This window comes from Saccostrea echinata, unplaced genomic scaffold (assembly GCF_033153115.1).
Source record: "Saccostrea echinata isolate AGI-Se365-2 ecotype Australia unplaced genomic scaffold, CSIRO_AGI_Sech_v1 ptg000056l, whole genome shotgun sequence".
In the NCBI taxonomy this organism is placed as follows: domain Eukaryota; kingdom Metazoa; phylum Mollusca; class Bivalvia; order Ostreida; family Ostreidae; genus Saccostrea; species Saccostrea echinata.
Window position 1 is genome coordinate 340,583 of NW_026889805.1, and position 21,918 is coordinate 362,500.

The window sequence follows — 21,918 nt, forward strand, 5'->3', positions numbered from 1 at the left end:
TGTTGAAACTGGCCCAATAGTTCTTTAGAAGAAGTCGAAAATGTGAAAAGTTTACATGTGGATGGACAATCAGAGGGACAAACAGACTACTGACAAAGTGTGATCAGAAAAGCTCACTTGAACTTTCAGCTTGGGTGAGCCAAAAAACTCACATGCTTTAAGCTCAGGTGAGCTAAAAACCAAAGCCTTATTTAGCATAGACTCCGCTCAATTTACACAACACTAATGCTCCTCTTTATTTTTATTCAATATTATTTTATGCTAACAAATACAGTATTTAATTTCAATATTTCAACAACCAAAAAGATACAATGGTTATGAAATAATTCTACATGGCACTGTTCATCTTGTGGTCTCATCTCCTTATCTAGAATATATTCTGCTTTTGTTTCTTTTCAAAAGTCTTCTCGAATATTTCCCAATTCTGCGCACAATGATTTCTCCAATCATTTTATTTTCTATTTAATTTCACGCTTTTCATTAACATGTTAACGCACTTATTCACAATGTTTGAGCTGTATTCAAGGTCTTAATAACACAAAAAAGCTAAATGTGTTGCTAATCCTGAAGCAGGTGTAAACTTCCAAGTCTGCAGAGCAAACCAAGATGAAACAGTGTATCCATAATTTCTTCTTGATCTTTTCTACCTAAGAAGTTGTAAGGCTTTGAGTAGCGGATTACACTTCTCTCATTTTCCACTGAATGACCGTGTGTTAAGTTTGATAAATGCTCTCTGTCCAACTTCAAACACGTGAAAATGATCTGCAATATTGAAATAACCATGTTATATTTATCTTATACAAGCAAATGTGAAAAAAAAACCTTTACTTGGACTGATTTCAGTATGTTTCATACATTGGCATCACAAGTACCTGTTTGTACACTAAGCCTTTCCAATAGCATGACTTATCATGCCATTGCTGTTCTTGAGAATAAGATTTTTAAATATTTTTCCTATGTTTTACTATGTCAACCTTTGATTGTCCATTGATGCCCACCCTACTGCCAAAAAGCTAATTTTTACGTAAGTTTCGTCTTTTCTAGCCCAGTGGTTTTCTTAAATGACCTTAAAGGACACCCACTCTATTCTTGCCTTTTTTAATTATCCCCCCTTGCATGAGGATGTGGCCCTTCAATTGAACAAAGTTCAAAATGTGAAGATGTGAAAAGTAAACAAAAGACATATGGCCAATTAACAAAATTTAATAAGAAATGTACATTGAGCCTTTCCAGCATTGATATTAATTTAAATTTACTAACCATGATGTTAACACAAATTATTCCTAAATTAATTTGTATCTTGTAAAGCAGACTTTTTCCATTCCACTAAGAGCTCTCCTCCATACCGCCCTAACAAGCTCTCTAAAGACTGGCCTGTAAACTTCAAGTTTCTGATATTGAAATCAGCAGTAGTTTTTTCATCATGTGAAAGCGACCACCTCTTCACCTGAAATTAGATTTTTAATGTGCTTAGTTTTAAAATCTACAAATCTGATTATTAACCAGAAATCTATGATGACACTGTAGCTCTACTTATTTGTAATAAAAATAAAGGAAAACATTTTACAAGCACCTGCACTTGAAAAAAAAAAGTTAAATGTACAGAATCATGCAGCCTGATGTTTTTAATCTTGAAACAATTGCAAGTTTTGACATCAAATGAAATGTAGGCATAGCAGTTTGATAGATAATTTCACACAATTTATCCTTTTTTAGCTGGGTTCAATGCTCAGAGAGCTTTAACTACCTACTGTCACTGTGTGTCAACTGGATATGCTGACTGCACCACTGCCAAATTAAATTTACAAAATACAGTCAAACCTCATTATATCGAACTTGATGGGATGAGAAAAAACTTCGAGATATCCAAGGATTAGGATTCGAGATATCGAGGGTAAAATACTTAAAGAATAAGTAGTTGGGACTTCCAAATCACTTTGTCATATCCATGATATTCGAGATATCAGTGTTTGAGATACCGAACTGTATATATACGCACCAGTACAGTACTTACCGTAATATGTTTACAGTATACATTACTCAAAATTATAATCATTAACAGATAGCATTTAGAACTTTCATACTAACCTCTCCTACAGTCACTGTCCGTAGAGATGAATTACTTTTAAAACCACTGTGACATTCCCCCTGTAACCTGTATCTCAGAACTGGAACACTAGTTGTAACTACTCCATCAAGCATCATTTGCATTTTTGGTAAAGCATCGCCTCTCCTGCAAAATTTGAATTGACTCCCTTACTTCATTTAATAAAAATACCATTTTCTTTTTAGAAATTGATAAATAAGAAATAATATTCAAAAGATGTCTCATAAAATAAAATATGCTCAAGATATGGTACTGTATGTTTTAATTAGGGTCTTCCGTCTTCAACGGAAGACCCTTCTATTATTCTATTGTTTCTTTTTCACTTTTATTATTAGGGTCTTCCGTCTCCAACGGAAGACCCTTCTATTATTCTATTGTTTCTTTTTCACTTTTATTATTAGGTCTTCCGTTTTCAACGGAAGACCTATAGTGATTCTACTGTTTCTTATTATTATTATTATTCTTATTTTTTTGACTTTCTAATTTTGTGCACGCGATTTCTCAAAGACTATTGGATGGATTTACATGAAATTTTCAGGAAAGATGTGTCGTAACATGAACTTGACCTATCTGAGAGAAAATTTGGAAATTCGCTTCCGGTGCCAAGTTAAGGACCATTTTCTGAATTTAAAATGACATTTTGTCCGCGGATAATCTCAGGAACGGTAAAAGATATCAATATGAAACTTTCAGGGATTAAAGATCGTGATAGGTACAAGCCGGGTCGCTCCTTTTCGTTCGTCGTCGGCACTTCCGGTCGTCACAGGAAGTGATTAAAGAAATCGTGAAATTTCAACTTTCTTTTTTTAAATTAATTCTTATATCACATTATAACATCTCTTTTGTAGTTTTGAAATATGTTGGTCCCACCGGAAAAAAGAACGTCAACTTCCGGTTAGAAGAGAAAAACTACATAATTTGAGCATTTTTCTTTCCGGTTAATATCTTTTGTAGATAAAGTATTTGAAATGAATTTTAAATATGTTATTAAGACTGCAATTGTCAAGAGTAACGTCAAATATCTTTGTAAAATTCACTTCCGGTCGCGTGTTTTTCTGTCCTCAAATTGAGAATTTGACTGAGCAAGATCTCGGAAACAGTAAGAGATTAAGACACCAAACTTATATGAGCAACAGACCATAAGATGTAGGCAAAACAGTTTGGGTTCAGAGCGTCTACCGTCACTTCCGGTCGTCACAGGAAGTGATCAAAGAAATCGAAAATTTCAACTTTTCTTTTTTTAATTAAAAATTGCATCACTTTATTGCATCTTTTTCCCGGATTCCAAAGATGTTGGTCCCACAGGAAACGAAAACGACAACTTCCGGTTATAACAGAATAATTTGAGTATTTTTTACTTTCCCATAAATATTCTTTATAGATAAAGTATCTAAAATGAAATTTTAATATGTTATTCAGAGTGCAAATGTCTAGAGTAATCTTAAATATCTTTCAAAAATTCACTTCCGGTCGCGTGTTTTCCTGTCCTCAAAATGAGAAGTTGTCTGAGCGAGATCTCAAAAGAAGGCAAAATATTAAAACACCAAACTATTATGAGTAATAGACCTTGAGGAGTAGGCGAAACCATTTGGGTTAAACGCGTCAGTCATCACTTCCGCTTATCACAGAAAGTGATCAAATAAATAAAAAAATTTAACTTTTCTTTTTTAAATTTAAACTTGCATCACTTTATTGAATCTCTTTCGCTGTTTTGAAATAAGATAGATTCCATAGGAAATAAAAACTTCAACTTCCGGTTTTAGGAGATATATATGTAACTTTCTCATAAATATTGCTTATCAATAAAGTACTTGAAATAATTCTATGTATGCTGTAGATACTGCAAATGTCTAGAGAAAAGTCAGAGATTTTTTTTTATAAAATTCACTTCCGGTCGCGTGTTTTCCTGTCCTCAAAATTAGAATTTGTTCTCACAATATTGCTCGGCAACAGTAAACGACTAAAGTCAAAAGCTTTCAGGACTGATAGTTATTCATCAGTTTATTGTAATCATGAGAAAATCTTGTATCGCTGTTACTTCCGGCCGTGACAGGAAGTGATGCATAAAAGTGAATGGTTAATGGTAAGCACGTTGGATTTTCACGCTGATGAGCAGGTTTATATCTCCAGAGTGTCTGAATTTCTTTTATTCACTTCTTCAGCTTGAATTTTTTTTTCAGAATCGGACGGAAGACCTCTCATTGCTCACAATGAGTTTCTAGTTATTATTATTATTTTTTTCTGTCCAAATTTTGTGCAGACGATTTCTAAGAGATGGTTGGATGGATTCACTTGAAATTTTCAGAGATGATGTATCATGATCTAAACCTTATTCATTTTTTTTATTTTTTGGAAATTCACTTCCGGTCGGAAGTTATCGCCCTTTAATCAAATTTTTAGTGTCCATTTTGTCTACACAAAAACTCAAAAACGACAAAAGCTAGAGTGCTGAAATTTTCAGTGATAATAGAGGACATGTTCTAGTTGTGCACCTCAGTTTTCAAATTTTCTGGAAGTGCCTAGTATGGAAGCTCGGTAGGGGTCTAAATTTAGGACATGAATCAGGAGTGAATTTTCGAGACATTTTTTATCATATCTTCAAAACTATGAGTATTTTCTTAAAACAAATTGAACAGAAATTGTGTAGAATTACTAAATCTTTTATATGATATCAAAGAAAAAGGGCTGACTCATAACATTAGGGGCCAAGAGGGGCCAAAAGTCTTAAATCCATAACTCTTTAAGGATCAATATTTTGTTATACATTACTAAAGCAAAAATGTTTATCTGAACAATCTACAACTATATATTATGATAAAAAATCTCATATGTTACAAAATTAGGGGCCATAAGGGGCCAGAATGCTAAATTTTTGACGGTTTATATCTCGAAATTGGGAAATATTTTAATAAGCAATATTGAACAAAGGATGTTCAAAATAATGTTCTCAACAATATACAACCTTTCATTTTTTGCTAAATGTCCCCATTAAGGAGTTGAAGGGCCGGCCCCTAAATACTTCTTTTGCAAATATCTCAGAAACGAAAAAGAATTTCTGACTAGTTGTTGAACAAAAAGTGTTCAACATCATGAGAGATTTAAAGTGATATGAAGAAAAAGGGCTGGACCCTCAAAATAGGGGCTGAGTGGGGCCGAAAGTCTTTGAACAATTACTCTTTAACGATCAATATTTTGTAATGCATTACTGAAGCAAAAATGTTTATCTCTACAATTTACAACTATATATTATGATATTCACATCATATGTTCCATAATGAGGGGCCATAAGGGGCCAGAATGCTAAATCTTTGACGCTTTATATCTCAAAAGTGGGAAATATTTTGATAAGCAATATTGAACAAAGGATGTTCAAAATAATGTTCTCAACAATATACAACCTTTCATTTTTTGCTAAATGTCCCCATTAAGGAGTTGAAGGGCCAGCCCCTAAATATATTCTTCGCATATATTTTGGAAACGAAAAAGAATTTTTGAATAGTTGTTGAACAAAGTGTGTTCAAAATCATGAGAGCTTTAAGATGTTATAAAGGAAAAGGGTCTGACCCCTTAAATAAGGGGCCGAGAGGGGCCGAAAGTATACAATCAATAACATTTTAATGATCAATATTTTGTAATATATTACTAAAGCGAAATAGTTCTTCTTCACACACTTTATCTAAATAACACGATGTTGATATAATATGTTACGCATTATGGGGTCATTAAGGGGCCAGATTGCATAATCTTTGGCGCAATATATCTCGAAAAGGAAGAATATTTTGATAAACAGTATTGAACAAAAGACGTTCAAAATAATATTCTGAACAATATGCACTCTTTCAATATTTGCTAGACGTCCCCATTTAGGACTTGAAGGGCCGGCCCTTAATATTTCTTTTGCATATATCCCGAAAACAAAAAAAAAATTTCTGAATAGTTGTTGAACAAAGAGTGTTCAAAATCATGAGAGCTTTAAAATGATATCAAGAAAAAGGGGCTGGCTTCTCACATTAGGGGCCAAGAAGGGCCGAAAATCCTTAATCTATAACCCTTTAATAATCAATATTTTGTTAAACATTATTAAAGCAAAATTGTTCGTCTTAACAATTTACTTATATCATTATATTTGAACGAAAATCTCAGTCAAATTCTTAACACATCTTATCAAAAATCGGACGGAAGACCCACTCGTTGCTCGCAACGAGATCTCATCTAGTTATTAGGGTCTTCCGTCTCCAACGGAAGACCCTTCTATTATTCTATTGTTTCTTTTTCACTTTTATTGTTAGGGTCTTCCGTCTTCAGCGGAAGACCCTTCTATTATTCTATCGTTTCTTTTTCACTTTTATTAGGGTCTTCCGTCTTCTGCGGAAGACCCTTCTATTATTCTATTGTTGATTTTTCACTTTTCTTATTATTAGGGTCTTCCGTCTTCAGCGGAAGACCCTTCTATTATTCTTCGGTTTCTTTTTTACCTTTATTATTATTATTATTATTATTTTTATTCTTTTTTCTTCTTACAAAATTTGTGCAGACGATTTCTCGGAGATGGCTCGTTCGATTTTATTCAAATTTTCATGGTAGATGCGTTGATATCTGAAGTTAATTCCGGCAATTCCGTTAAGGGATATTTACTTCCGGTCGGAAGTTATCGCCCTTTTATCAAAATTTAGAGGACCTCCTTGTCTGCGATGGAACTCAAAAACAGCTTAAGATAGACCGCTGAAATTTTCAGTGATGATAGAGGACATGTTGCCATTTTGCACCTGGGTTTAGATATTTTCCAGAAGTGCCTAGTATGGAAGCTCGGTAGGGGTCGAAATTTAGGACACGAATCATGAGTGAATTTTGGAGACATTTTGTATCATATCTTTTAAAGTATAATTATTTTGTTAAAACATACTGAACAAAATTTGTGCAGAATGACAAGATCTGTAACATGATATCAAGAAAAAAGTGCTGACTCATCACATTAGGGGCCGAGAGGGGCCAAAAGTCTGAAATCGATAACTCTTAAACAAGCAATATTTTGGTATACATTACTGAAGCAAAAATATTTATCTTTACAATTTACAACTATATATTATGATTTTTACGTCGTATGGCACATAATTAGGGGCCACAAGGGGCCAGAATGCTAAATCTTTGACGCTTTATATCTCGAAAAGGGGAAACATTTTGAAAAGCAATATTGAACAAAAGTTGATTAGAATGATGTTCTCAACAATATGCATCCTTTGTATTTTTCCTAAACAGTCCCTATAAGGACTTAAAGGGACGACCCCTAAATATTTCAAGTCTACATATCTCGAAAACGAAACGAAACTTCTGAATAGTTGTTGAACAAAAAGTCTTCAGAATTACAAGACCTTTCATGTGATATCAAGTAAAAGGGGCTGACCCCTCAAATTAGGGGCTCAGAAGGGCCAAAAGTCTTTCATCTATAACTCCTTAACGTTAAATATTTTGATATTAATTATAGAAGCAAAAATGTTCATTTTCACAATCTGCAACTATATATCTTAAAGTTTTCATCAAATATTACGTAATTAGGGACCACAAGGGGCCAGAATGCTTAATCTTTGACGCTTTATATCTCGAAAAGGGGAAACATTTTGAAAAGCAATATTGAACAAAAGTTGATTAGAATGATGTTCTCAACAATATGCATCCTTTGTATTTTTCCTAAACAGCCCCTATAAGGACTTAAAGGGACGGCCCCTAAATATTTCAAGTCTACATATCTCGAAAACGAAACGAAACTTCTGAATAGTTGTTGAACAAAAAGTCTTCAGAATTACAAGACCTTTCATGTGATATTAAGAGAAAGGGGCTGACCCCTCAAATTAGGGGCTCAGAGGGGCCAAAAGTCTTTCATCTATAACTCTTTAACGTTAAATATTTTGATATTAATTATTGAAGCAAAAATGTTCGACTTCACAATCTACAACTATATATCTTAAAGTTTTCTTCAAATAATGCGTAATTAGGGGCCATTAGGGGCCAGAATGCTAAATCTTTGACGCTTTATATCTGGAAAAGGGGAAACATTTTGAAAAGCAATATTGAACAAAAGTTGTTTAGAATAATGGTCTCAAAAATGTGCATCCTTTGAATTTTTCCTAAACAGCCCCTTTAAGGACTTAAATGGACGGCCCCTAAATATTTCAAGTCTACATATCTCGAAAACGAAACAAAACTTCTGAATAAATGTTGAACAAAAAGTCTTCAGAATTACAAGACCTTTCATGTGATATCAAGAGAAAGGGGCTGACCCCTCAAAAAAGGGGCTCAGAGGGGCCAAAAGTCTTTCATCTATAACTCCTTAACGTTAAATATTTTGATATCAATTATTGAAGCAAAAATGTTCATCTTCACAATCTACAACTATATATCTGAAAGTTTTCTTCAAATATTACATAATTAGGGGCAATAAGGGGCCAGAATGCTTAATCTTTGACGCTTTATATCTCGAAAAGGGGAAATCTTTTGAAAAGCAATATTGAACAAAAGTTGTTTAGAATGATGTTCTCAACAATGTGCATCCTTTTAATTTTTCCTAAAAAGCCCCATATGAGGACTTAAAGGGACGTCCTCTAAATATTTCAAGTCCACATATCTCGAAAACGAAACGAAACTTGTGATTAGTTGTTGAACAAAAAGTCTTCAGAATTACAAGACCTTTCATGTGATATCAAGAAAAAGGGGCTGACCCCTCAAATAAGGGGCTCAGAGGGCCAAAAGTCTTTCACCTATAACTTTTTAACGTTAAATATTTTGATATAAATTATTGAAGCAAAAATGTTCATCTTTACAATCTGCAACCATATATTTTAAAATTTTCATCAAATATTACGTAATTAGGGGCCATAAGAGGCCAGAATGCTTAATCTTTGACGATTTATATCTCGAAAAGGGGAAACATTTTGAATAGCAATATTGAACAAAAGTTGTTTAGAATGATGTTCTAGCGGCTCAGAGGGGCCAAAAGTCTTTTATCTGTAACTCTTTAACAGTAATGTTCATCTTCACGAACTGCTACTATATATATTTTAAAATCTTCATTAAATATTACGTTTTTAGGTGCCAGAAGATGGGACAAAAACCTTTTATTCATAACTCTTTAATGATCAAAATTTCGTTAAACATAACTGAAGCAAATTGTACGTTTTGACTATTTATATATTTACTAACGAAAATCTCAGTTAAATACGTATCTCATCTTATCAAAAATCGGACGGAAGACCCACTCGTTGCTCGCAACGAGATCGCATCTAGTTAGGGTCTTCCGTCTTCAGCGGAAGACCCTTCTATTATTCTTCGGTTTCTTTTTTACCTTTATTATTATTAGGGTCTTCCGTCTTCTGCGGAAGACCCTTCTATTATTCTATTGTTGATTTTTCACTTTTCTTTTTATTATTATTATTCTTTTTTTTTTCCTTACCGATTTTGTGCAGAAGATTTCTCAGAGATCGCTCGATCGATTTGCTTCAAATTTTCAGGGTTAATGCGTTGCTATCTGAAGTTTATAACGGCATTTCAGTTTTTGAAAAATCACTTCCGGTCAGAAGTTATCGCCCTTTGATCGATTTTTAGATAGACCTTGTGTCTGCACAAAAACTCAAGAACGACAAATGCTAGAGTGTTGAAACTTTTAGTGGTGATAGAGGACATGTTCTAGATGTGCACCTTGGTTTTCAAATTTTCCGGAAGTGCGAAGTATGGAGGCTCGGTAGGGGTCAAAATTCAGGACGAAATTTTTGAGTGAATTTTAGAGACATTTCTTATAATAACATTTTAAATAAAAATATTTTGTTAAAATATATTGAACAAAAAGTCTTCAAAATCAGAAGACCTTTTATTTGGTATCAAGAAAAAGGGGCTGTCCCCTCAAATTAGGGGCTCAGAAGGGCCAAAAGTCTTTTATCTATAACTCTTTAATGATCAATATTTTGTTATAAATTACTGAAGCAAAAATGTTCATCTTAACATTCTGCAACTATATATTATAAAATTTTGATCATATGTTACGTAATAAGGGGCCCCAAGGGGCAAGAATGCTAAATCTTTGACACTTTGTATCTCGAAAAGGAGAAATATTTTGATAAGCAATATTGAACAAAAGATGTTCAGAATAATGTTCTAAACAATATACACCTTATAATTTTTGCAAGACATCCCCATTAAGGAGTTGGAGGGCTGGCCCCTAAATATTGTTATTCTATATATCTCTTAAACGAAAGGAAATTTCTGAATAGTTGTTGAACAAAAAGTCTTGAAAATCACAAGACCTTTCATTTGATATCAAGAAAAAGGGGCTGACCCCTCAAATTAGGGGCTCAGAAGGGCCAAAAGTCTTTCATCTATAACTCTTTAATGATGAATATTTTGTTATAAGTTATTGAAGCAAAAATGTTTATCTTAACATTCTGCAACTATATATTATAAAATTTTGATCATATGTTACGTAATAAGGGGCCATAAGGGGCAAGAATGCTAAATCTTTGACACATTATATCTCGAAAAGGGGAAATATTTTGAAAAGCAATATTGAAGAAAAGATGTTCAGAATAATGTTCTAAACAATATACACCCTTATAATTTTTGCAAGACATCCCCATTAAGGAGTTGGAGGTCTGGCCCCTAAATATTGTTATTCTATATATCTCTTAAACGAAAGGAAATTTCTGAATAATTGTTGAACAAAAAGTCTTGAAAATCACAAGACCTTTCATTTGATATCAAGAAAAAGGGGCTGACCCCTCAAATTAGGGGCTCAGAAGGGCCAAAAGTCTTTCATATATAACTCTTTAATGAAGAATATTTTGTTATAAGTCATTGAAGCAAAAATGTTTATCTTACCGTTCTGCAACTATATATTATAAAATTTAGATCATATGGTATGTAATAAGGGGCCATAAGGGGCCAGAATGCTAAATCTTTGACACATTATATCTCGAAAAGGGGAAATATTTTGATAAGCAATATTGAAGAAAAGATGTTCAGAATAATGTTATAAACAATATACACCCTTATAATTTTTGCAAGACATCCCCATTAAGGAGTTGGAGGGCTGGCCCCTAAATATTGTTATTTTATATATCTCTTAAACGAAAGGAAATTTCTGAATAGTTGTTGAACAAAAAGTCTTGAAAATCACAAGACCTTTCATTTGATATCAAGAAAAAGGGGCTGACCCCTCAAATTAGGGGCTCAGAAGGGCCAAAAGTCTTTCATCTATAACTCTTTAATGATCAATATTTTGTTATAAATTACTGAAGCAAAAATGTTTATCTTAACATTCTGCAACTATATATTATAAAATTTTGATCATATGTTACGTAATAAGGGGCCATAAGGGGCCAGAATGCTAAATCTTTGACACATTATCTCTCGAAAAGGGGAAATATTTTGATAAGCAATATTGAACAAAACATGTTCAGAATAATGTTCTAAACAATATACACCTTATAATTTTTGCAAGACATCCCCATTAAGGAGTTGGATGGCTGCCCAATAAATATTGTTATTCTATATATCTCTTAAACGAAAGGAAATTTCTGAATAATTGTTGAACAAAAAGTCTTGAAAATCACAAGACCTTTCATTTGATATCAAGAAAAAGGGGCTGACCCCTCAAATTAGGGGCTCAGAAGGGCCAAAAGTCTTTCATCTATAACTCTTTAATGATGAATATTTAGTTATAAGTCATTGAAGCAAAAATGTTTATCTTAACATTCTGCAACTATATATTATAAAATTTTGATCATATGGTATGTAATAAGGGGCCATAAGGGGCCAGAATGCTAAATCTTTGACACATTATATCTCGAAAAGGGGAAATATTTTGATAAGCAATATTGAACAAAAGACGTTCAAAGTAATGTTCTAGATAATATACACCCTTTTAATTTTGGTAAGACATCCCCATTAAGGACTTGGAGGGCTGGCCCCTAAATATTGTTATTATATATATCTCTTAAACGAAAGGAAATTTCTGAATAGTTGTTGAACAAAAAGGTTTTCAAAATCACAAGACCTTTTATTTGATATCAAGAAAAATTAGGGACTCAGAAGGGCCAAAAGTCTTTCATCTATAACTCTTTAATGATCAATATTTTGTTATGAATTACTGAAGCAAAAATGTTCATCTTAACACTCTTCAACTATATATTATAAAATTTTGATCATATGGTACGTTATAAGGGGCCATAAGGGGCCACAATGCTAAATCTTTGACACCTCGAACAAGGGGAAATATTTTGATATGCAATAATGAACAAAAGAAGCTCAGAATAATGTTTTAAACAATATGCATCCTTTCACTTTTTACAGACGAATATCTCAGTCAAGATCTTGACTAATCTTATCCAAAATCAGACGGAAGACCCACTCGTTGCTCGCAACGAGAACCATCTAGTTATTATTATTATTTTTATTCTTTTTTCTTCTTACAAAATTTGTGCAGACGATTTCTCGGAGATGGCTCGTTCGATTTTATTCAAATTTTCGTGGTAGATGCGTTAATATCTGAAGTTAATTCCGGCAATTTCGCTAAGGGATATTTACTTCCGGTCGGAAGTTATGGCCCTTTTATCAAAATTTAGAGGACCTCCTTGTCTGCGATGGAACTCAAAAACGGCTTAAGCTAGAGCGCTGAAATTTTCAGAAATGATAGACGACATGTTGCCATTTTGCACCTGGGTTTAAATATTTTCCGGAAGTGCCTAGTATGGAAGCTCGGTAGGGGTCGAAATTTAGGACACGAATTATGAGTGAATTTTTGAGACATTTTGTATCATATCTTTTAAAGTATAATTATTTTGCTAAAACATACTGAACAATATTTGTGCAGAATGACAAGATCTTTAATATGATATCAAGAAAAAAGGGCTGACTCATCATATTAGGGGCTGAGAGGGGCCGAAAGTATTCAATCAATAACTCTTTAACGATCAATATTTTGCTATACATTACTGAAGCAAAATTATTTATCTTACCAAACTACAACTATATTTTATGATTTTTACGTCATATGTTACATAAATAAGGGCCACAAGGGGAAAGAATGCTTAATCTTTGACGCTTTATATCTCGAAAAGGGGAAACATTTTGAAAAGCAATATTGAACAAAAGTTGTTTAGAATGATGATCTGAACAATGTGCATCCTTTGAATTTTTCTTAAACAGCCCCTATAAGGACTTAAAGGGACGGCCCCTAAATATTTCAAGTCTACATATCTCGAAAACGAAACGAAACTTCTGAATAGTTGTTGAACAGAAAGTCTTCAAAATTACAAGACCTTTCATGTGTTATCAAGAAAAAGGGGCTGAAACCTCAAATTAGGGGCTCAGAGGGGCCAAAAGTCTTTCATCTATAACTCCTTAACATTATATATTTTGATATTAATTATTGAAGCAAAAATGTTCATCTTCACAGTCTGCAACTATATATCTTAAAATTTTCTTCAAATATTACGTAATTAGGGGCCATAAGGGGCCAGAATGCTTAATCTTTGACGCTTTATATCTGGAAAAGGGGAAATATTTTGAAAAGCAATATTGAACAAAAGTTGTTTAGAATGATGATCTGAACAATGTGCATCCTTTGAATTTTTCCTAAACAGCCCCTATAAGGACTTAAAGGGACGGCCCCTAAATATTTCAAGTCTACATATCTCGAAAACAAATCGAAACTTCTGAATAGTTGTTGAACAGAAAGTCTTCAAAATTACAAGACCTTTCATGTGATATCAAGAAAAAGGGGCTGATTCCTCAAATTAGGGGCTCAGAGGGCCCAAAAGTCTTTCATCTATAACTCCTTAACGTTAAATATTTTGATATTAATTATTGAAGCAAAAATGTTCATCTTAACATTCTGCAACTATATATTATAAAATTTTGATCATATGTTACGTAATTATGGGCCACAAGGGTCCAGAATGCTAAATCTTTGACACTTTATATCTCGAAAGTGGGAAATATTTTGATAAGCAATATTGAACAAAAGATGTTCAAAATAATGTTCTAAACAATATGCAACCTTTCAATATTTGCTAAACGTCCCCATTAAGGAGTTGAGGGGCCGGCCCCTAAATATTTTTTTTGCATATATCTCGTAAACGAAAAAGAATTTCTGGATAGTTGTTGAACAAAATGTGTTCAAAATCATAAGAGCTTTAAGGTGAAATCAAGATAAAGGGGCTGGCCCCTCAAAATTGGGGCCGAGAGGGGCCGAAAGTCTTTCATCAATAACTCTTTAACGACCAATATTTTGTAAAATATTACTGCAGCAAAAATGTTTATCTGAACAATCTACAACTATATATTATGTTATTCAAATCACATGTTCCTTAATTGGGGGTCATGAGGGGCCGAAATACTAAATATTTGACGCTTTATATCTCGAAAGTGGGAAATATTTTGCTAAGCAATTCTGAATAAAAGATGTTCACAATTATAATGTTGTGAACAATATGTAACCTTTCAATTTTTGCTAAACGTCTCCATTAAGGAGTTGAAGGGCCGGCCCCTAAATATTTCTTTTGCATATATCTCGGAAACGAAAAAGAATTTCTGAATAGTTGTTGAACAAAAAGTGTTCAAAATCGTAAGAGCTTTAAGGTGATATCAAGAAAAAGGGACTTGCCCCTCAAAATAAGGGCTGATAGGGGCCGAAAGTCTTTCATCAATAACTCTTAAACGATCAATATTTTGTAATACATTACTAAGGCAGAATAGATCATCTTCACACTCCTTAACTATATAACGTTGTTGGCATCATATGTTAAAGGGGACAATAGGGGCCAGAATGCTAAATCTTTGACGTTATAAGGGGACATTAGGGGCCAGAATGCTAAATCTTTGACGCTTTATATCTCGAAAGTGGGAAATATCTTGATAAGCAATATTGAATAAAAGATGTTCACAATAACGTTCTGAACAATACGTTACCTTTCAATTTTTGCTAAACGTTCCCATTAAGGAGTTGAAGGGCCGGCCCCTATTATTTCTTTTGCAGATATCTCGGAAACGAAAAAAAAAATTAGAATAGTTGTTGAACAAAAAGTGTTCAAAATCATGAGACCTGTAAAAAGATATCAAGAAAATTGGGCTGGCCCCTCAAAATAGGGACCAAGACGGGCCGAAAGTCTTTAATCTATAATCTTTAATGATCAACATTTTGTTATAGATTACTGAAGCAAAATTGTTCGTCTTAACAATTTATTTATATCATTATATCTGAACGAAAGTCTCAGTCAATTTCGTATCTCATCTTATCAAAAATCGGACGGAAGACCCACTCGTTGCTCGCAACGAGATCGCATCTAGTTATTAAGGTCTTCCGACTTCAGCGGAAGACCTTACTGTTATTCTTAGGTTTCTTTTCCACTATTTTTATTATTGTTTTTTTTTCCTACCGATTTTGTGCACGCGATTTCTCGGAAACGGCTCGCCCGATTTTCATGAAACTTTCAGGTCTGATAGAGAATTAAAAAATCTAGATATATATTTTTTTATTTTGATGACGTCACTTCCGGTCCGGAGATTTTCGAGATTTGGTGATTTCCGAGGGTTAGTTTGTCCGGGCATTTTCAAGAAAAGCGCTTAACACAGAAACGTGAGATTTTCAGTGATGATAGAGCAACATATGTAGATTTGTACTTGGATGTTCATTTTTACCCGAAATACCAAACATCAACGTCCGCAACAGCCCAAATTTTTATCTTCTTTTTCCTACTTGTTAACTTTGATGCCTCTTATCTTGCTTATGTCTCAAGGGATTTTAATCAAAATTTCAGAGTTTATGGACGTTACAAAACTCTATCAGAATAATATAATATTTTTCCAAAATCCACTTCCGCTTTCGAGTTATTTCCCTTTAACTGAAAATTTAGGGTCTTTAATTTCCAGACAAATATTCCGAGACTACAAAAGTTGGAACATAAATACTACTGAATATAAGAAACAGAAGCAATGAAATTGTGAACATTGGTTTTTGTTTTTTGATTTCTGCGTTCAAACTGCCGCTAGATAGGGTCAAAAATTAAGACGCATGAAAGAGCAAAAATTGACACATGTTTTCCTTTGTATCTTTTAAATAAGAAATATTTTATTAAGACATGTAGAATAAAAGTTGTGTACAATTTAATTACCTTTTATTTGACACCACTAAAAAGGAGCTGGCCCCTTAAATTAGGGATCTAGGGACCTTGAAAGTTTTTGCTTTATAGCTCAAAAACGAGAAAATATTTCGATATGGTTGTCGATAAAAAGTTGTTCCTTTATACCTTCTTTGTCTCATGAAAGTATTATTTTGTTCGAGTCTTGTGCATGGTAGGGGAAAAAAGCTAGACCCGTAACAAGGACCCGTTTTCATTTGGCTAGTGAAGAAGAACTCTTTATGCGTGTAACTGAAATAAACTTGCCATAAATAATATATCTTTCAATGCTTTATCCTAATTTTTTTTTTAAATTAGGGTTTAAAAGTGCTCTTTGGTTCCTATTCAGATTATTCGGTGACAACTTTCTCTTTTTATTGTGTTTTAAAATAAAGAACCTTCCAGGAGAGAAAGAGAGAGAAACAGAAAAAAGTACAAGCATTTTTTCTTTGTTTAGATATGAAAGCAAACAATATAAACGCGAAAAAACTTTTAAGAGTCAAAGAATTCACAATCATTAACTGCGTGATTCTTACATTCACCTGAACCCCAGATTCTATTCTGTTTACCGTTACGTAACCCATCCCTCGATCACGCGCGGCCGAGAAGATCTAAAGCGATCCACCGCGTGTGAACCATTGACCCACAGGCGTAAACAAAATAAAAATCGGCAGTATTAAGTCTATTTTGTAAACACGACAATAAATGGACAATTATTAATATCGAATATTTGAGATTATGTTGGTTTATCTTTGTTTTAAATTTAATCATGATATGTAGCCTTAATCCAAAACGTCTAGCCAGGTTTTGTGTTTGTTTACAATTACGCAACCATTAACCATTCCTTCGATCGCTTGTGGTCAAAGCAGTCCATCGTGTGCATGTAAACCAGTTCGCAGTCATCAAACATTGTTGTTCTAAATCTAATATTTACAAACACAACGACTTAGGGGAAAATATTATTTTCTTTAAGTAAATCGAATCTTTCAAATAAATGATCTTAAGTTAATATCTTAGATTTAATTTAAGTACAAAACGCTTAGGTTTTAATCAGTCTTAAATTTTAAATGTTCGTTATCTCCATATTTCAATTGTTTTAACGTTACCAACAATTTATTTCCCAACCGTGTGTAATTTTACTTTTAATTTGGTGATTCATTGCGTATGGACTAGCGATCTGCGGTTACTTTAATTTAACCATTAAACGCACAAGCTTTGCGCTTTCTCTACGTTTTGAAATAGTAAATTAATCCGTTTTCAACACAAATATTTCCAGTCATATTTTTTTATCACAGGTTTTTATCATGATTATACCAACTTTAAACTTTTAAAGAGAATCTTTCGAATCATAAGGGTGACCAGTCTTACTTTAAAAATGATTCGTTATTTTATTGAAAAGTAAACAATGAAATGGATTAAACATTGATAAGTAACTCAGTCACGTGGCCAAGGTCTGAACTTCATAAGCGACTTCTAGTGTTGCACTATGCCTCTTTATATTACAGGGTTGATAGTAAAGTTTTAATAAAATACCTCAAGATTTTAACGCAATGAATTTTGTTTTTATAATTAATTCAAAACCCGTAAATGATCTTTTTTTAAGTATAGTATGCTTACATCATAATTTTGTTGTGGGATTAAATATCGGTAGCGGGTTATACATGTAGATAACAATAAACCTATATCGTATGTCCAGAACTGTAAATTTCAGAATGCACATAACATATTTTTTTTAAAATATCAATTGGGGCGGAAAAGGTATAACCGGGAAAATTTTAGTATCACTTGAATATCTAACTGCAGAACTGTACATGTAGCTTTCCGAGAAAAAAAATAATTTATTGACGGACCGGAGTCTCTGGTCATCCATCCCATTTTTTTTTTCAGACCAGTGAACTTCAGTGCAGCTACTGAATATCACAAATTTATCATTCTTAATTAATACACTTTGACAACTTTATTTCAATTATTAAAATTATAATCGGCAGCCTTTGTATCATAAACTATTAAACTATTTGTATCGTTTACCGTATAGAATTGAATATTTTCTTTCAAATAATTGACTTGTAACTTACGTACATTACTTTTCTGGGTTAGTTTTTAAAAATACGATCGAGAGAGAGAGAGAGAGACTCATTTGCTCATGTACATATATACCAGGTAGTTCCTGTATCAAATATTGTTCAATTTTCTTAATTTTATTTACAATATCATAATCTCTATTTTCTGTAAATCCATTTGTTGATTAATTTCAACTTCAATCACAATATGTAGTACTAAAATGAAGTCCATGCACGGGTGCTTTTGTACACCTGGAAATATTTTTTATTTAATCCTTCGTCCATGCCTTCCTCCTTCACGGAAAAAAGATAAATTAACAAATTAACCGAACGAGGTTGAAAAAATGCCGGACTATTTTTTTTTCTCAAATTAACTGGATTGAATATACTTTTTTCATTTCACTGTACACGTGTCCTGAATAAAACTGCGTGGTTTGGGTTTGTCAAAGTGTTTTTAGACCAAGATAAGTCTGTCGCAACTTCTCGGGCCTTTCCAACTAACGGAAAAAAACTTCGAACGTATTACGTAGACCCCCCCCCCTTCCCAAACTTTGAAATAAATGACTATAAAAGATCTGAGGGAAGATATTTTATCTGTTGAGTATTGAGTTTAACTTTATTGAATTTAAAGATATTACCTAAAATATACTAATTAGCTAGAGGGGACTTTCAACTCCGTCTATCCTTAATAAATAGGAAGCGACTTCATCTTGTATAAAATTTTAACATCCGGTAATGTTAAAACATTCGGGGTTGTTTTTCCGACCTCTGACGGAAACGCCCGAGATGATGCGATTGCGGAATCAGGATTTTTAAACATCTTTATTGGCCAGTTTCGCTTATTTTGCACTCCGGGGTTTTTGAAAAAAAAATGTGTTGATCGACATCCGAATGAAATGGTAATTAAATAGAGTGCCAAATATATCATGGGCGAAAATTTGTTTTATAAAAAGTGGTTCTTACAAATATATCTTTATAAGGAGATAACCCTAAATAGCTAAAAATTTATTGGTTTTGTCTATAGCAAATGTTAATTTAGTTCTTAGCTGACATTAACTTACGTGTATAAATAAATATAAAAGCCATGTAATTGTAACCAAATATTCCGAAGCAATCATTCATATTTATAGGACTGATAGTTGATTAAATTTCCTCTCATCAGTAAACGTATATCCCCCCCCCCCGGAAATAGATAAAATGCTTCCCTTCAGGGGCGAAGTTTTCAATCATTTTTTTGGGGGGGGGGGGCGTCAAAACGTCGATCGTAAAAAAAATTGACTATATAAAAATAATTGCAATTTTTGATCAGTACCCCATCTCTTATGCCAAAGGCTGAGTAAGATTTTCTGCTCATACATAATTTGTTTGTTCTCTGACTTCGTTGTTGGCTTTCTCGGTATAAGCTTAATCGACGTTGTCGCTGTAAACCTGGTACTTGTAATTTTTTTTCTCATTCTTATCTTTTCAAGAATCACTGGGTCAATATCAATCAAACGTTGTTGATCAAATGAATGACCACATTCTCTTCCAACAGAAGATAATTAAGAAATACAAGTAGTAAAAATTGGAAAGGTCATTTGAAAAAATTATTCTCTAGAAACCTGTGGGCCGGAATGAAAAAACATACTTATATCCCTGAAATAGTGAAGATTTAATTTTTTTCAAATCAGAATGGGTGTTCAAAATTTAACATAGGAATTTATATCCCCCGCAAACGAAGCGTCTGGACCGGGGGGAGGGGAATTAGGAATCATATTGTCCGTCTGTCTGTCTGCTTGTCTAGCTGCCCGTCCGTCCCTCCATGTTTGCCCAGGCTATGACTTTTTGGATTAACGGGAAGCTCATACTTGGTACAAAGATTGCCAATGATCCTAAGGTGTGTCATGGTCTTGATCCAAGGTCATTCCAGCAAATTCAAGGTCAGTGGAGAAAGAATAAATGTTTTGTCCGAGCCATTTATTTGTAATTGTGAATCACTGGAAGCTCATACTTGATACAGAAATTGCTTGTGACAAAAAGGTTTGCTTCGACTTTGACAAAGAAAATTGTATTATTACGATCTAGGCTGTAATTTTTTATGTTCGCACTTGGTACAAAGATTGCTTATGGTCCGCCGGTTTTAGATGACTTAAAATAAGGTTATTTCAGCAAATTCAGGGTCACTGGCAGAAAAAGTTGTAAAATGCCTGTCTGGGATATGAATTTCTAAGGGGGAATAACTAGAACCTCTTTCTTAAAACAGAGGTTGTTTGAGATTGAGGGTTTGTCTTGACACCGACCCAAGGTTATTCCGTCAAGTTCAAGGATACTGACAGAAAAAAATTAATTTCTATTTCATGCTATGATTTAGTAATAGAAAATCACTAGAAGCTCTTACCTGAAACAGAGATTGCTTATGAACGGAGGCTGTGTCATGACCTTGATCAAAGGTCTTTCTGGCAAGTTCAAGGTGACTTCCAGAGAAAAAAAAAAAAAAAACATGTCCAGGCATTATTCTATTATTGCTTTTTTTTCCTACCGATTTTGTGCACGCGAGTTCTCGAAAACGGGTTGTTTGATTTTCAGGAAACTTTCAGGTCTGGTAGAAAATAAAAAAAATCTAGATATATTTTTTATTTTGATGACGTCACTTCCGGTCCGGAGATTTCTGCGATTAGGTGATTTTTAGAGGGTCACTTTGTCCGCTCGTTTTCTAAAAAAAAAAAAAAACACTTAAAATAGGAACTTGATATTTTCAACAATGATGGAGCAATTTTCATAAATATGTATTAGGTAGTTCATTTTTCCCGGAAGTGCCGCACTTTGACGCTTGGTATGCTCCGAAAATAGTCTTATTGAGAATATCAAAATTTTTAGCATTTTTTCAAGAATATCTCTTTACTTGTAAATATTTTGTTAAAACATATAGAACAAAAGTTGTGCAGAATGGCAAGCTGTTTCATTTGATATCAACAATTAGGGGCTGACCCCTAAAATAAGGGATCTACAGGGGCTGAAATTTTTTTTCTCAATATCTCCAAAACTATTGAGAATTTGTGATACATCAAAGAAGCAAAATTGTTCAAAATAACAAGTAGAAGTGAATAAGATTGTCGAAAGTCGTCAAATAACGTCACTTCCGGCCAAAACGGAAGTAGTCAGAAATGCATATTTTTGCCGTTTTCGACATGTTATTAGTTAATTTATGTAACCGAAAGCATCCAACCAAATTTATCATCCCTCAAGATCACTTCCGGTCAAACCGGAAGTAGCCAGAAATAGCTTATTTTGCAGGTTTTGATGCAAAATTGTAATTTTAAAGTTACTGAAGACGTCTAAACTCATTCCTTTCTCTTGTTGACGTCACTTCCGGTCAAAACAGGACGGAAGACCTACTCGTTGCTTTGCAACGAGCTTTGCTCTAGTTATTATTATTATTCTTTTTTCTCCTTACAAAATTTGTGCAGACGATTTCTCGGAGATGGCTCGTTCGATTTTATTCAAATTTTCGTGGTAGATGCGTTGATATCTGAAGTTAATTCCGGCAATTCCGTTAAGTGATATTCACTTCCAGTCGGAAGTTATCGCCCTTTTATCAAAATTTAGAGGA

At 33.5% G+C, this 21,918-nt stretch overlaps 1 pseudogene; it reads right to left on the reverse strand.

Annotated features, from left to right (window-relative positions):
• Positions 1–235: 235 nt before the first annotated feature.
• Positions 236–21,918, reverse strand: part of LOC133173120 (uncharacterized) — a 125,493-nt pseudogene continuing 103,810 nt past the window's right edge.